The 14,791-nt window shown below is 39.1% G+C and overlaps 1 protein-coding gene across 4 annotated transcripts in view; it reads right to left on the bottom strand.

Moving 5' to 3' along the window:
• The window catches only part of CPED1 (cadherin like and PC-esterase domain containing 1), a 147,373-nt gene that overhangs the window by 120,130 nt on the left and 12,452 nt on the right, over positions 1 to 14,791 (bottom strand). The gene's annotated exons all lie outside the window — the stretch shown is intronic.

The raw sequence follows: 14,791 nt of genomic DNA, 5'->3' as shown, positions 1-14,791 counted from the left end.
AAAGATTTTAGTATCCCTGTTTTGTGTGTTGGGCTTTTCCTAAAGGAATGTCTCATCTCTAGGTTTGCAGGAATTAAAGAATGAGTTATCTGAGGTATTTAAATTTTTGTTTTAATGTGGCTCTTGATAGTCATGAGCTATCACCAGTTTGAACTCACAACCACCACAATGAAGAAATGATCATCTGATAAGTGAAGATAGCATAGGAAAAGATGGTCATGTTTCTGGTATTTTCCGAACTGGTTTGCAAGGCAACTGTTCATCTTTCCATGTGTAAAGCTCTCACTGTTTCACACAGCATGTTCCGTGCTACTTGTTGAAACTGACTGTACTCTTCCATAGTGCACAGACCAGCCCAGAAACCACCTGTTCAACTAGTCAAATTAGGCTGAAATCTTTTTATGTATTAGTTACAGTGAAATATTAGAAGTGTAAAAAAATAAACAAACAACAACAACAAAACACACTCTATGCATGAGGCTGAGATTGTTGAACACATGCCCCATGCTCAAGCATTAATACCAAGTCACAACTGAGTTCAGGGTTTGGGGTATTAAATAGCCATTTGAAGTCCTAACAAAGGGCCTCATCCATAAAGACATGGTGATGCTTGACTATTCTGTATCTCTTTTGCAATTATTGAAGACAGATGTTAGAACTAATTCAAATGGGGAGGCATAGTGCTTCTACTCTCACCTAAAAATAAATAAATAAATAATAAAAAGTAAAAAGTAAGTCCTTTCCTTTCCTTTCCTTTCCTTTCCTTTCCTTTCCTTTCCTTTCCTTTCCTTTCCTTTCCTTTCCTTTCCTTTCCTTTCCTTTCCTTTCCTTTCCTTTCCTTTCCTTTCCTTTCCTTTCCTTTCCTTTCCTTTCCTTTCCTTTCCTTTCCTTTCCTTTCCTTTCCTTTCCTTTCCTTTCCTTTCCTTTCCTTTCCTTCTGTATATCAGTAAGGTCCAAGCAGAAGAATTTTCTTGTCAATTCAAAGCAGAAATTTTAGAAGTACAAAAATTAAATGAGCATAACAATCCAAGAGTTACCAGTTTCTTCCCAAAGAACTCTTCTCAGATTTGGGGAAGACATTTTCTTTTTTTCTGTCTAGTATGAGACACTAAAACTGGCTTGCAGCTACCCACAAAGTCAACCAGTTATCATCTGGAGTTAGGAGGTAACCAGTGACCTCACTGGAGGAAATGTTAGTACAAGGCAGGTGATTCTAAAAGAAGCAAAAGAAATCTATCGCAGGCATAAGAACAAGAATGAAGTAGACACAGGACAATCTTTTCTCCATTTATATCACCTTCCTTCATGTAATATATTTACAATCCTTTCTTCAATCAACAAATTAACCCTACTATAAGTGATGACCATGAAGGCATATGCAGACCTGCAGTAAAATGATTTGAAGTAGTGTTTTTCAATTTTCAGGTAAGTTCTCGTTTGTAGGACATCAGAAGGCAGTGCACAAAAAAAAAAAAAAAAAAAAAAAAAAAAAAAAAAAAAAAAGTTACAACATTATTAAACTATATCCATTTTTATTTTTATTTTTTTTTCCCTGTGTAACCAAAGAGTGAACAGATTACTGGAAATAAAAGTAAGTAATGTACATTCAATAGTTAATTTAGTCAGTTTTGGGGTAAGGAGTATTACACTATGTAAAACAGGTCCATTAGAAGTTTCATTGTTTGTCGGGAAGAGTGGTGTCAGGCTAAGAATAATTCTCTGCTGAGTTTTATTTCAGATTGTAACTCTTACAACCTGTATTTTTTATCATGGAATAATCTGTGGACTCAAGCTATGAAAATATGCTATGAGAATTCTTTGTGAGCTACAGTAGAGTTCAATAGCAAACAGAAGGAAAATATGTAGTCCTGACCTAATGGCAAACACATCAGGGCATTTCAAACACTCAAGCCTGTTATTCCACTTCTGTGCTTACACACAGTGCTTTGGATGAATATTCAGAGGACTCTGGAATGGTCTCCACATATGGATACTTTCTGCACAGCAAGCCTCAGTGAAACCAAAAGCATCTAGTTATCCAGTACAATATGCTCTATTTGTATGCAGGCTATAAAGGTTTACATTCCTAGCTGTCTCCAAATGCTGCAATTCTTACTCTATATTTGTATTTTTACATATCAGGTGTGTCACCACAGCCAAAGCTGTGAACCTAACCTTCTCTGGGTCAGGAGTGCTCTGTATGTAGCTAAAGCACATAGCTATGACAGATCTGCCACAGCTCAGCTAATCCACCGATGTAGGTGCTTCCTTACCTGCTGTGAAAATGTAGAAGGAAACTCTCTGACAGGAAGGCCAGATGGATATTAACCAGTCCACTGAAGATGGACTGGGATGAAGAGCCAGGAAAAAACTGGAAGGAGAGGATGTGATGTGGGGAGGGTGGAGGTCATGCAGTTGAGATATGTAGGGATTGGATTGGGATGAAGAAACTCATGGGGAGGGCAGCTCTGTAGTTAAGAAGTCACTGTCCATATGCTGCATCTGTTACAGGCAATAGCAAAATTGCCATGATGTCCCTGTTCTGGTAGCAGGGCTTGGGGCTGAGCACAAGAGGTGGCAGTGGGACACACTCTACCCAAGGACAAGAAATCAAAGCATCACCAGATTTTCACATCAAGAATGTGAAAGGAAGAGTCTGTGCATCCCACTTCTGGGATAACCCACATCTCTTTTAAAGTGCAATTCTTTGAAAATAAGCATGCAGATAACTTGTATCCTTGAATAAATGGCATGAGAGGAGTGCTGCTCTGCTCTGTGCTGGTGGGGAAGAAGGAGGACCCATCCCACACTGGGAGGAAGGCCTCGGCCCCATGCTTCATGGAGGTACAAAGAAAAGGTTCTGCACCCAGAGGTGGTTGGGCACAGGGACAGGCTCCCCAGGGCAGTGGTCACAGCACTGAGCTGCTGGAGTTCAAGAAGCAAACACTCTCAGCAACAGCATTCTAGAAGCAACACTTTTAGATACACAATCTGACATATTTTTATTATTATTATTATTATTTGGGCAGTCCTTTGGGGTCCAACTTGGATATTCTATGATTCTAACAGAGAAGGAAAAGATTTGGTCCTTGAGGAAGAGAGGAACTCTGCCCTGTGCAGGGAAGGGCAGAGAGCCACACAGCTCCATGCAGTGAGGATGTGGGCACTCTGCTCTCCAAGCCTCAAAGGAGAAGAAGGAAGAGCTACATTCTGATCTGTGCCAGGGAAAAATCCTCTGCCTGACACAATTCCCTTTGGATAACCCTCACTGCTGCTTGATCCAAGTTACTCTGACAAATAATTCTTGGGACTGAGTCCAGGAAAGAATTTAGTATCACTGTTCTGCACACCCTAAGGCAAAGTCATGTGAAAAAGCAGCATACAGTTATCAAGTGGAAGGATGCATCATGAGCAAGTGAGTCAAATGAAAGCTGAAAAGAGTGCTTGTCATGGCTTTTGAGTACCTATCAACAGCCTGCTCTGTCTTCTCAAAAAACTGCATTTCCATCTCTTCCTGGCTGCAGGGATCTGGTGTGCAAGTGTGTGCCTGAGGTCTGGGTGCTGCAGCTGGAAGGGACCAGGGCTCAGAACCCCGTGTGTCCAGGGTGGCAGCAGCTGAGTGAGAGTGGGTGGGAAGTGAGCACTAGTGGGTAGGTGAGGCTGCAGGCACTGCTTGTGTCTGCATGAGTGCTGAGCATGTCCCTGTGCGCTGCTCTCTGCAGCCAGCCACGTGTGTGTGCATGGCTAGGGTGTGTAGGCATGTCCGTGTGCATGTGCCCCATGGGAACGTGTGTGCAGCACCACTGCTAGATGGAGCTGGGCTATGGAGCAGTAGCAGCCTCACCTCTGTTTGTTGCCAGACCTGGAATCTCTAACTTGGATGAGTGTGTGAGTAGGAGCTACAACAAAACTGACAGGTATTGAGATATCTTACACACCAGAATATGACCAAAGCTGCTGATTCGGCTACTCAAGAAAGAGTCTGGGTGTGTAGAGAGGTGCAGGCAACAAATGGAAAGAGCCAGCAGTGGGAAAAAAACAATTCAGTGGGCAAGTTGTGCCTGGGGTGAAGGAGTTCTGCCCAAGGAAAGAAAACCGCCAGTCTGAGTATACCTTCCATCTATCCCTTCACTTTCACTTTTCTACCAATCTTTGCCACAGGACTGAATACCTGAGGAACCTGAACTGAGTAGTTCTCTGAATGATCACAGTAATGAGAATTCGTCATTGACTTTAATGGGAAAAAAAAGCGTTAGAGCTGAAAAAATTGCCTCTTCCCTTCAATGGACATAGAGGTGCCTCAGGGCAAGCAGCTAAGGAGTAAATGGGTTTGTTTGTTTTAATGCCCTATCTTGTTCTAATTAAAACAAGTTAAGATTACAATTGCAATGTTAAAAGGATGGTGTTTGATCACCTCTGCAAGAAACCAAGACACACTTTAAAGTTTGAGTGTCTGCCCTTGATCACTGCATTTACATCATTTGGGCATCCTACGACAGACAATACTCATTAATGTGTCGGATTCCTTAATACCCAAGAGGCAGGAAACAACCAAAATATTGCAAAAGAGGAACTAGGGAGCAGAGAATGGCTAAAGTAAGCAGTGAGAGGACACAGGCTCAACTAGTGGCCTGCAGTCATCTGCGGTGTTTGTTTTCCTCTCCCTGGGTGGCCGTGCAATGCCCCAGGCATAGTTTAGGAGAAAAGCTCAAGCCTGTGACAGTTCCTGAAACCCAGCAGAGAGCAGGCCACCCTCAGTCAGAGAAAAAAGAGTTTAGATACATGGATGTGAGCCACATGGCATCACTTGTCCTCAGAACTAGGGGTTTGACTCATTTTATTTATGAGCTAGCCAAAGCCAGAGAAGACACAGCGATGCAATAATTAAGTTACAGCTAATGTGAGGGCACTTTCCAACATCGATACTGATTTCTCTACAGCACCCTGTGCTGCCTGTCAGCTCTTCTCACCTGGCATGCCATGCAGTAGTGAAAGTAGGTGATATGCACATCATCATGTCTACCTTGCAGAGCATCCATGGAACGTAAACTCTAACAAGGGAGTTAAATTTTTCTTTCCAAACATTTTAAAGAAATGTAGGGTCAGACCTCTTACTTCTGAAGGTCATCAGGAAATGCCACAGTGTTAGATGAGCAGAAATCATGTACTATAACATATAGCATGTAAGTGAGATGTGCCATGGAGCTGGACAGAGAAGCGAAAAATCTGCTTTCTCCTACCTCACACCTCATCCTGTCACAAACTGGGCAACCTAACTGGTCTACAATTACATTCTATACAAGTACTTTCTTCTTTCTATTCCTAGAACTTTCTCCAAAGATCTTTTTTTTTCTTTTTTTTTTTTTTTTTCCTAAAGCCATAACACTTAATTCCAAGAGCAAATGGGCTTAACATGTGCCAGACTCTGTATTTAAAGTCCTTGTCTTCAGCCCACTCTTTAAAGAAAATTACCTCAATTATTTTTTGTTGAAGACCGACTTCTAGAAAGCTCCCAGTGATAATTAGTGTTACTGACATTGTAAAAACCGGCGTTTTCTTTTTATAAGAGAAGCCAGATGGAAAAAAAAAATATATATTTAAATGCTAAAGTCCCGTTTAGGCAGATAATTACTTCTTGATCTAGTCTAAAATAGCTGGGTCTTGCTCTTATTTTGTTTATCTACCTGTTTAACAAAATACTTTGATATGCTGATAGATTTTCTAATTTCTCTTGTTACCAAAAAAATTAAAATTAAAAAGTAGAAACAGTGGTTTTCTTCAAAATAAAGAAAAAAGTTGCTTTGCCTTCTTTTACCATTTTCCTCTAAGATTTCTTTGTTCCAAAACCTGATCAATAGAGCTGTAGTCCTATTGTCAGATGTAAAATAACTGTGGTTATGCCAGATTTATCTTGTTTTACACAATGTAGAAGAAAGACTGGTATATTCTATGTACATTTTTAGTAGTCATTACAAATTAAAAATGAAACTCCGCTTTGTAGCTAAATATTTATTTTGGACAGCATTACTGCAAATGTCAGAAACAAAGTCATTACAACAATGAGCTTGTTATAGAAACACTTTATGCCTTGAATCATTTGTTTAAAGCTTTCCAAAATGCATACCATTCAGCACTGAGCATGATCTTCCCTCTGTCATAATCTGAATAAATTTTACTTAGTGAGGCACCACTGAGAAAACACCTATTTTTTAATCTTGCTGCCAGTTAAGGTTGCTCATCTTCATTTCAAATCCTATTCCTTTGCTGCTTTTTAATCACAGTCCTTTCCATATTTTGTCCCTTTAATGTCAAAAATGGACATTGTTTTCTAAGGAAATGAGCCTGGCAAAAATGCTAGAAATTAATCACAATATTTTTTTCTTCCTAATCAATTAGGTGTCAGTTTTCTGTATGAGGTGTTTTTTATTCTTTTTTTTTCTCTTTTTTTTTTCTTTCCTTTTTTTTTCCTTTTTTTTTTTTCTTTTTTTTCCAGAAATACGAAAGCTCTTATGACCAACTGCAAACTGTTGGTAGTTAATTCTGGTTTCTGAGTAGGTCAGAAAAGCTTCCTTTCACTTCACCATCTGTGCATACTAGGACTACATCCAAATGGACAACCTCAGGGGCCGAGTAAAAGAATATTCAATATTCTATTGAAAAGCAACTTTGAGGGAGTATAATGACCATCAAAATGGTAGAATTATCATTCCCCTCATGAAAGAAAGGTTCCCATTTTATGAAAAATAAGCCACTGTAGCAATATTATGGTGCATGAAATGTTCAGAAACATGTTTTAACCTTTGGGTGGCTACTGCACTTCTGATGTCTGGAACATTTTGGGGATGCAGCGTTCAAAAGAACTGTCAGCTGAAAGTGGATGCAGCTGGAGAAAGTTGGAATCTGAACCTAGGAATGGAGTGGGCTGGTTGCAAATTACAGTGAAGGCACACACAGCGTATAAGCTTTTTGCTTATATTTTTTGTTGACCCAACAAAAGTCATGGCAGCTACAGCAAAAAACAAACAAGCAAACAAACACAAAACACGTTGGTTTGGTTTCAGAGGTATATGAATGCCTCTACCTAAAATGGGAGCACAATAATAAAAGGCACCGCATTTCTCACAGCTGACCCAGGCTCAGAGCCAGGGAGTGCCTCAAAAAGGGTGCACAGCTTGCAGCAGCCCAAACACTGGGCAGCACTAACGCAACAGTGCCTTGGAGAGACTGCTCTGACGGGACTGCTGCAGGCTTCTGGCAAGGCTTCTCCCAGCAGTTATATTAGGAGACCATCACATGACATTTGAGAATAGACACGTTCATTTAAAAGCTTGTATACCTAACTCTTAATCTCACATTCCTTTATTTTCAGTGGACTTGCACATCGTTGATTTCCCTTGGCCATGCTAATCTGCCTGGACACTGGTGTTTTGCAGATTCTATTAACATGACATAATTTATTCCAGCAAAGTTTTAATTTTAGCTCACTGTGTAATTGGTGTGTAGTATTTTAATTATTGTAAATTCTGTCAGCTCAATAGATACCACTCTCCATTGGACTGTATGTTCTGTTTACATGGCTAAAAAGAACATTCAGAGAAAGATATGTTCAGTAACTTTATGACTAAATGCTATCTTTTGTTTCTAACTTTAGAAAGTTCAATGTCCATGTATTATTATTTTTTTTATGAACAAATAAAGAATTTCTTCCTCAAGGAAAAGAGTGCTTTTGAAACAGGGTTTTTAGTACAATTCTACAGAGGGTTTATTTTAATGATACAAAGAAACAGCTTGTATGCTTTTCTGCTAGAAAACATGAGTACGTTCTGCTAATAATTAGGAAGGAGAATACATATTGTTCTGAAAAATATACAGTGCCTTTAAATTGTCTAACAAGAAACCACAGCATCACGCTAGAGAACAGCATTTATCTGGGTATGCCAGAAACTAATCTGTCTTGTGTTGCAACCAGTGATGCCTGTGGCATGAGATTAGGCAGCCACTTTCAACTGCGTAGCAAATAGCCAGGCTTAATTTCAAAAAGCAAAATTAAAAAGTGATCAAGACAGTGCATGTTTCTGGTATACATTTTTTTTCCCCTAAAACTATATGAAGTATCATTTTAAGGAAGCAGAACAAATTTAACAAACGTTAAGTATGCTTGTAATTCAGTATGCTCTGAGGATCACCGCATTTCTAAGTATTTTGCTTGTTTAAGGAATTCCTTGCCTAACAACATACAGAAAGAATGCCTCTGAAATGTATGTTTTACTTGTCAAAACCTTGTGCAGGACTCACATGACATATATTTTGCATTAAGAACCCAACTGATTTGTATACTGTATACTTGCACCGAGAGTTAACCAAAATGATTTTTGGAAAAGCAATTATATCTGCTAGATATACATATGTATATATGCATGTATTTGTATTCTAACTCACAACATACTTCTGTGGCTAGCCTCACCATTATTATTTTGCACAATATTTTAAATGGCTTATTTATGATGGAATGATCTTGTGCTTTTGCTGGCATGCTAGGATCTCGAGTCCTGCTTATTTAACCTTACCTCCACAGGATTGTTTACACTTTCAGAACCTGATTTCAATTTACTTTAATTTTCTCAGAGACTTTTGTATTTATAAAGCTGAGCATCTAGTGACCTCTCTATTCCTGACATTTCCTTTACTCTCCACTATGAAAAAGAACAAAAACCCCAGTGTCTCATTTCTGTTCCAAAAAAACTAAACTGCTTCCTTCAGTGGGTTGGTCCTTGTAATTGAAAATGGCAACCAGATGTTTACAGAATACACCAGCAATTTTCCTTGAGGCCTTTACTCTTTATAATTGTTTGCTAAAGTTAGTTGGATTTCATGGAAACTTGTCTGAGGCTGTAGAAAACAGCAAATCTTATTTGTTACTAACTCTGAACAATTAAAAGTAAAAAATGAAATCGAAGTTAGAACTAATGTTACCTATTCCTGTTAATATATTTCAAACTCCACAGATAACCACTCACTTGAGGAAATTTGGTTCTCTAAGGACTGTTTTTTACATACCAACCCATGAAAATGATTTCTATTTCAGAATATGTCATTTGCTTTCTATGTTCTCCACCTTTAGCTGGCCTAACTATATGCACCACTAATTTTGGTCCCTTCCCTTTTCTCCACTCCTTTCAGGAATATTTTCTCATAGACTTCCCTTTCTTCCTTTCTTTCATTTTTTTCTTCCCTCTTTCCTTCCTTCCTTTTGTCCTCCCTTCCTTCCCTCCTTCCTTCCTTCCTTCCTTCCTTCCTTCCTTCCTTCCTTCCTTCCTTCCTTCCTTCCTTCCTTCCTTCCTTCCTTCCTTCCTTCCTTCCTTCCTTCCTTCCTTCCTTCCTTCCTTCCTTCCTTCCTTCCTCTTTTTCCTTCCTTTTCTTCTTTCTTTCTTTCAAGAAATTTTGAATTTTAACAAGATGCAGAAGAAAATGCTGCAAACTGCATGTTTCTTGTTCCTCAGTTAAAGCCCTGAGTCACAGGTGATTTGTACTTGGAATCTCTCCACCTGGTTTACCATTTTATTATGGCTAGTCAATAAACTTCAAGAGGTCTATGTGTCCATCTTGTTACCCCACAAGGGAACACACTTGACCCAATAAAATCTCCTTAGTTATTTTTTAAAGACCTTTAAGAATTGATGCTCCACAGCTCCACGGAATGCACGTGATTACTTCACTAGCTTTACCCCCCAAAAAAAAGCTTTCCTAGTATCTAAACTTTTTTGTTGTTTTATTACTTTATGACCTATTTACTATGGACACAAAGTACAGATTCTTCTTTTTTTTTTTTCCTTAGAAGCAGCCTTTTTAACTTTTTTGTTAACAAATATGTTCCACCAGTTGTCTCAGTCTTCACACTCACTTAAAGAACATTTCTGTGTCCTCCTATCTCTAACCCCTCCTCTAATTCTCACTACATTTGCTAATATAGTAAGTCCTGGAAAATGAAAAGTGAATGCCTGACAGTCACCAGACATGGTCTTAAGGGCCTCTGAAGCCCATGGCTGTAGTTTATTCTCTAGACTAATTAGCAGCCCTGAGGAAAGTATTGCTGGGTACACTTATGAAGTAGCACTTCTACAAGTTCCTACCTTGCTGCTGGCCAGGTGTCAACAATTCAGCTGTTTCTTCTGATGATTTGGCCTCTGGTCAAATGTATGAGCAGTGAGCAGTACTAGAGGTGATACAATACATGTATGCTAAAGCAAAGACATAAAAATATACATCAAGAAGCATGTATTTTCTTCCTAGTTCTGACACTGACTTATATGGCTTTTAACCTTGTTTCTGCTTCTCTAATGCTGGTGTGGTAATGTTTCTCTATCTCTTAGGCCTAGTGTGAATAGAAGTGGACAAACACATTTTATTCCTGTGGAAAATGCAGATTTTCTTTAAAGAGCAAATTTTCCAAAGGGCACTCAACAAAACAAAATGGAAAAAAAAATGATGACAGATTTGGAAAAAGGTTTTTTCATAGAATCAAGGCAGAATTTTCTTTCATCTGTCCCCAACTGCTTCTCCAGCCATGCACCATCCAGAGAGAGTCAGAAACCCACAGCTAGCAGCACTCCACATCTCCTGTACATCAGTGCCTGCTCCTGCAGGCTCATGCTTCCTGATGCTTTTCCACAGCAGCTTTTACAAGGAGCAAGCAGTGGGTGCAAGGAAGCATGAGGGTGCTTTGCAGAGGGCCAGGGATGGAGGCAGAAGAAACCATACCCGCTGGAACAATTCATCAATCTTCAAATCAGCATTTTATAGCAGAATGAGTTATGTCTGAACATACTGAGGCTGTTTTAGCAATGACGCTTTATGCTCTACTTGCTGTAATATCTAAGTAATGCTAAAGGATGCCACCTTAAATGCCAGACAGATCTCTTGACCCTAGGACATAAAGGGAAGGGCCAAGATTCACTTGCACTGGCACACACTGGTCTGTTGCTTCACTCATCCCTTCCTGAGCGGCTCCACCCAAGCACTGCTCCCACAACATCTGCAAAAAGACAGATCATCCTCATAGTCAGTGGCTGGAAGCATGGCTTAATTTACACAGCCAAGTAAACACAGCATGCTCTTAAAATGGCAAAAAACAGAACAGAGTTCAATGCAATCATACTGATAGAGTCAGGAAAGAGGAAATAACTTCAGACCCAATACACTTTGCAATATATGTAAGTTTTAGGATATGGATAGTATATGATCTACACCAAACAATCTCGTATGAATGAATGTGACATGAAGCTGGTATTGATTTCAGCTGAAATAAATATCAAGAATTATTGACCCAGGAGGCAAATATTGACCAAAGCTAAGATGGGTTACCTTACGGAACAATGAATCAGAAAACAAAAACAAAAACAAATCAATATGTGTACTATAACAATCTTTGTAACTGTTTGGCTAAAATTTCATCTTTGCTGGATGTCACTCAACTTGCAAATAGAAGCCTTAGTAAAGCTCAAAGAGTTCGCTGTAGTATTCTAAAAATAGGAAATAATGTAAAATCAATACTATGGAAAAGGTTTATGATTTTTTTTTTTTTTTTTAAGTTATCCACTGCAATTGCACAAACTTTCACCAAATTATTAAAGTTAAAACTCTACTGTAGCAGGGAGCAGATAGTGTTACACTGCACTCAGTTTTCCAGCAGCCTGAATAGGTGTGTTTCTTCCCATGGCCAGCTATCATCAAAGCTGTGCAGAATCTTTTCAGTTCCAAAGGCTCGCTGTAACAACAGAATATTGTATGTTATTGCCGAATGAATTTAAAACTGGCTGGCCATCTTTGCAGCATACAGCTGCACATGTTTTTTCAGAGCCTGAAGTTTTCCAAGCTTTGCATAACTATTAGTAAAGGTGAAGAATTGAGAAATGAAGTAGACGCCTACCAAGGGAGGGTCACCACTGATGAAAAAGTCAGGCATATGGAGCAGAGGACAGAAATTCTGACAGCTCCAGAAAGAAAAATATAAGTAGTTCATTTCTTTCTTTCTTTTATTTCTTAGATGTCATGTGAGGAAAGTATGGCGTTCAGGAAAGATTCAGACAGCAGTCAGCAATTATGGAACATTATTTTTGGAAGGCAGAAAGGCATTTTGGTGCCACAAATTTCTGAAATAAATTTTTCCTTGGGAAAAATACTGTGAAAATGTTGGCAGAGCATCACAGAGCCAGAGGGACCCACAGACCTTTTTTTTTTTTTTTTCCGTTGCCCCAGAGATGAGACCTTCTTAGGATGGGAGGACAGAAAAGAAGACTCCAGAAAATATTTGGAAGGTTCTTCTCTAGCATTAAGTACTCTGGGAGAACCCAATTGTGCTCTGAACCCAGGTAGCCCATCCCGCTCACCTCTAATAGAACAAAACCACTCTGTTCTGGGCTGAGGGAAGGCAGGCAAACCTCCTAAGGAGAAAGCCCAGAGGTGTGGGGATTTCTCACTCTTTCTTCTGATTCTGAACTATCCTTTTCTGTGAGGCTGCATGACACCAGTTTCAAACCCCCTCTGAGGCTGTGGAAAAAGCAGAACCTGTTCCAGAGGCTTTGCCTGTATGAGCAGATTCTCGTATTTTAGGAAAGGAAGAGGAAGGAAGAAGCACAACATGAAACACATCTGCCTATAAAACCTGGTATCTTTATAATCAGCTATTATCCAACAGCATTTGAATTGCCTGCTCTGCTATGAAGTTATTGCAGATACTGGGGATACTCACCATGCCTAAACAGATCTACCACAGCAGCAGTTGCATGCCCAAGGTACCAGTCCCCGCTTCCTCCAAAATTTGACTGTCCCATCATCTACTACCAAAACAGTAGCATCTTCCTATCTCCATCCCAGCAGCAGACTGAGATGTGTTAAACCTTACAGCAAAACCAGCTCATTTATGGTTGCCACAAAAGGAAGACTGAAAGCAGCTCAGAGCAGGCACAGATATCATCAGTCCATGGGCTTTTCCCTCCGTGTGGGTTTAACTGGAAAGGAACAGGGAAAGCACAGCTACTTTTTACTCATGCAAAGCTGCTTAAGAATTTACTGACAAAAGTATTTTTCAGTGAAAATTAGGGGTCTGAGTAAGTTGTACTTGACTGCAGAAAATGTCTATACAGATTTTTCATAGGAAACCCATAAACCACAGTCTCTTTGCCTGGAAAAAAAAAAAAAAAAAAAAAAAAAAAAAAAAAAAAAGGTATGCTTTTACTTTTTAGCCAACAACCCGCCAGTTACCAAATTACCAAATCTCAAATCTCAAAATGTTTTGGTTGGTCTGAAAGAAAAAAACAAACAAACAAAAATCCACTGAAGAAAACTATTCCCCTGATGTTTCCATCCAGCAGTAATAAACTCAAAACAGTGTGGAGGTTCTCTCTGGAAGATCAGTGTGCAGAGCTGTCACACTTTGGTTTCAAACAGGAGCAGAACTGGTCCCAGAATGAACAGTAGGCCAGCACAAAAAAGTTAGGAATGTTTTGCAGGGAACTTTTTTTCCATATATGACTTCAGCTAGACTCTTGGCTCACAGCCATTCTAAACAAAAAAACCCTTTCAAAATCAGACTGAACTTTCAAAATACGTGAGTAAGATGGACTGCACTGAAACTGCACAGAAATAAAAGCACCAGGTAGAGCTGCAAAATAATACCAAGTAAGAAGGAATGAGCTTTTATAGATTTTTTATAATGCTCGTGATCTGTGTTTCTCAGTCCATTATCTGTATCTTTTTAAGAGAGGTTCCAAGGAGCACGTTTTAAATAAATTATAGCACTCCTATTAGGAAAATGTTATGATAAAGCATAGCTCAAAATACCCTTCTCCAAAACATGGTTTACCAAGTACTATCCCATCCAAAACAGTAAAACCCTTCATTTACTGGCAAAGAAAAATAACTCAAGCATAACTTGTTTAATTCTGAGAAAAGATCATCGGTTCAGTATGTAGACATGTTCTTTTACTTACTTGTGTTTTTCAAACATAACTTTAAAGCAAGGCACTTACATAACAGGGAAAAATTAAAGGCAGACCTATGTTGCCATGAAATGGAATTAGTAAGTTCCATTACTCTTTGTCTTAAGCTGGAAAGCATCTGACTTTTTTCCAATACATCTAACTTCTGCTGAAAGCTGTAGGATGTTCTGGAAAATACCTAAAAATCTTTTTTTTTTTTTTTGTAATTACTGGAAAAATACTACAGGAAGTACTGACACTAGGTAGACTGTAAAATATAAATACCCACAATTAAGTTCAATTCTGCAGAGGCACTGTTTGCAGGGTAAAAAACTGCGTTGCAGAACCTGAACCTGAGTTGATCACTGTAGCAAAATTTAGTACAGTGATTTTTTTCCGAGGCCCAGATGAGCCTGGCATACCCACTTCCTTGGCCATTTGAAACAGAAGTATTTCACACAGATGGTGAAATACACCTTGTCCCCAGAGATGCTGCCTTGTCTCTGTGGCCCATTTGACATTAGCGAAGCCTGCAGACCTGCTGTGTCCTGTCACTCTGAGATGGAAAGTACACAAGGCATGGAGTAACTAAAAGGTGCCTTTGAAAAGAGATTAAAATAGAAGACAGCAAGGTGCAGAAAATTTATTAGTACTTGGTACAGCCTGCCAAGAAAACTGCATGTATCTCATTTTCAAGAAAGTTTCTTGAAGACAGTTGAAATTTGTGGTGGAATTTTGAGTAGCCTAAAACATGCTGAATAAATACTTTTTTCATCTATTAAACTATTTGGACTGGATAAAGCACAAAGCAAAAC

Source organism: Aythya ferina (genome assembly GCF_964211825.1).
Source record: "Aythya ferina genome assembly, chromosome: 1".
NCBI classification, from domain to species: Eukaryota; Metazoa; Chordata; class Aves; order Anseriformes; family Anatidae; genus Aythya; species Aythya ferina.
This window is presented reverse-complemented; position numbering and strand designations above follow the sequence as displayed.